Source organism: Syngnathus typhle, linkage group LG12, assembly GCF_033458585.1.
Source record: "Syngnathus typhle isolate RoL2023-S1 ecotype Sweden linkage group LG12, RoL_Styp_1.0, whole genome shotgun sequence".
In the NCBI taxonomy this organism is placed as follows: Eukaryota; Metazoa; Chordata; class Actinopteri; order Syngnathiformes; family Syngnathidae; genus Syngnathus; species Syngnathus typhle.
The window spans coordinates 10,210,073-10,212,572 of NC_083749.1; the positions used below are offsets into that span (position 1 = coordinate 10,210,073).

Consider the following 2,500-nt stretch of genomic DNA (forward strand, 5'->3'; position numbering starts at 1 on the left):
ACATTGAAATTATAACCCGAGTTTCCAACCTATATTGGCGTCATCCGTAACATTATATATAAAATGCACGATTTTGAGTGTGATCACGGCCTTACGGCCATACTACTTACTTACTTACTTACTTACTTACTTACTTACTTACTTACTTACTTACTTACTTACTTACTTACTTACAACACCCATTACGTATGGCATTCGGAAACTGCAAGCCGAGTTTAAACTCCGACATTGAAATTATAACCCGAGTTTCCAACCTAGTGGCGTCATCCGTAGCATTATATATAAAACGCACGATTTTTAATGTGATCACGGCTTACGGCCATACTATCCTGAGAACGCCCGATCTCGTCCGATCTCGGAAGCTAAGCAGGGTCGGGCCTGGTTAGTACTTGGATGGGAGACCGCCTGGGAATACCAGGTGCTGTAAGCTTTATTTATTTATTTATTTATTTGCTTACTTACTTACTTACTTACTTACTTACTTACTTACTTACTTACTTACTTACTTACTTACTTACTTACTTACTTACTTACTTACAACACCCATTACGTATGGCATTCGGAAACTGCAAGCCGAGTTTAAACTCCGACATTGAAATTATAACCCCGAGTTTCCAACCTAGTGGCGTCATCCGTAGCATTATATATAAAACGCACGATTTTTAATGTGATCACGGCTTACGGCCATACTACCCTGAGAACGCCCGATCTCGTCCGATCTCGGAAGCTAAGCAGGGTCGGGCCTGGTTAGTACTTGGATGGGAGACCGCCTGGGAATACCAGGTGCTGTAAGCTTTATTTATTTATTTGTTTATTTATTTACTTACTTACTTACTTACTTACTTACTTACTTACTTACTTACTTACTTACTTACTTACTTACTTACTTACTTACTTACTTACTTACTTACTTACTTACTTACTTACTTACTTACTTACTTACAACACCCATTACGTATGGCATTCGGAAACTGCAAGCCGAGTTTAAACTCCGACATTGAAATTATAACCCGAGTTTCCAACCTAGTGGCGTCATCCGTAGCATTATATATAAAACGCACGATTTTTAATGTGATCACGGCTTACGGCCATACTATCCTGAGAACGCCCGATCTCGTCCGATCTCGGAAGCTAAGCAGGGTCGGGCCTGGTTAGTACTTGGATGGGAGACCGCCTGGGAATACCAGGTGCTGTAAGCTTTATTTATTTATTTATTTATTTGCTTACTTACTTACTTACTTACTTACTTACTTACTTACTTACTTACTTACTTACTTACTTACTTACTTACTTACAACACCCATTACGTATGGCATTCGGAAACTGCAAGCCGAGTTTAAACTCCGACATTGAAATTATAACCCGCGTTTCCAACCGAGTGGCGTCATCCGTAGCATTATATATAAAACGCACGATTTTTAATTTGATCACGGCTTACGGCTATACTACCCTGAGAACGCCCGATCTCGTCCGATCTCAGAAGCTAAGCAGGGTCGGGCCTGGTTAGTACTTGGATGGGAGACCGCCTGGGAATACCAGGTGCTGTAAGCTTTATTTATTTATTTATTTATTTATTTATTTATTTATTTATTTACTTACTTACTTACTTACTTACTTACTTACTTACTTACTTACTTACTTACTTACTTACTTACTTACTTACTTACTTACTTACTTACTTACTTACTTACTTACTTACTTACTTACTTACTTACTTACAACACCCATTACGTATGGCATTCGGAAACTGCAAGCCGAGTTTAAATTCCGACATTGAAATTATAACCCGAGTTTCCAACAATGGCGTCATCCGTAGCATTATATATAAAACGCACGATTTTTAATGTGATCACGGCTTACGGCCATACTACCCTGAGAACGCCCGATCTCGTCCGATCTCGGAAGCTAAGCAGGGTCGGGCCTGGTTAGTACTTGGATGGGAGACCGCCTGGGAATACCAGGTGCTGTAAGCTTTATTTATTTATTTATTTATTTATTTATTTATTTATTTATTTATTTATTTATTTATTTATTTATTTATTTACTTACTTACTTACTTACTTACTTACTTACTTACTTACTTACTTACTTACTTACTTACTTACTTACTTACTTACTTACTTACTTACTTACTTACTTACTTACTTACTAACTTACTTACTTACTTACTTACAACACCCATTACGTATGGCATTCGGAAACTGCAAGCCGAGTTTAAACTCCGACATTGAAATTATAACCCGAGTTTCCAACCTATATTGGCGTCATCCGTAACATTATATATAAAATGCACGATTTTGAGTGTGATCACGGCCTTACGGCCATACTACTTACTTACTTACTTACTTACTTACTTACTTACTTACTTACTTACTTACTTACTTACTTACTTACAACACCCATTACGTATGGCATTCGGAAACTGCAAGCCGAGTTTAAACTCCGACATTGAAATTATAACCCGAGTTTCCAACCTAGTGGCGTCATCCGTAGCATTATA

The 2,500-nt window shown here is 37.8% G+C and overlaps 5 non-coding genes across 5 annotated transcripts; all 5 read left to right on the plus strand.

Moving 5' to 3' along the window:
* The first annotated feature begins 311 nt into the window (after positions 1–311).
* Positions 312–430, plus strand: LOC133164876 (5S ribosomal RNA). Its single transcript, XR_009717357.1, has one exon. It is a non-coding gene; the product is annotated as a 5S ribosomal RNA (ribosomal RNA).
* A 246-nt stretch (positions 431–676) lies between these two features.
* Positions 677–795, plus strand: LOC133165007 (5S ribosomal RNA). The gene has a single exon (XR_009717484.1). It is a non-coding gene; the product is annotated as a 5S ribosomal RNA (ribosomal RNA).
* Positions 796–1,080: 285 nt separating this feature from the next.
* On the plus strand, positions 1,081–1,199 carry LOC133164877 (5S ribosomal RNA). The gene has a single exon (XR_009717358.1). It is a non-coding gene; the product is annotated as a 5S ribosomal RNA (ribosomal RNA).
* A 233-nt stretch (positions 1,200–1,432) lies between these two features.
* On the plus strand, positions 1,433–1,551 carry LOC133164270 (5S ribosomal RNA). The gene has a single exon (XR_009716786.1). It is a non-coding gene; the product is annotated as a 5S ribosomal RNA (ribosomal RNA).
* A 303-nt stretch (positions 1,552–1,854) lies between these two features.
* On the plus strand, positions 1,855–1,973 carry LOC133165019 (5S ribosomal RNA). Its single transcript, XR_009717495.1, has one exon. It is a non-coding gene; the product is annotated as a 5S ribosomal RNA (ribosomal RNA).
* The last annotated feature ends 527 nt before the right edge of the window (positions 1,974–2,500 follow it).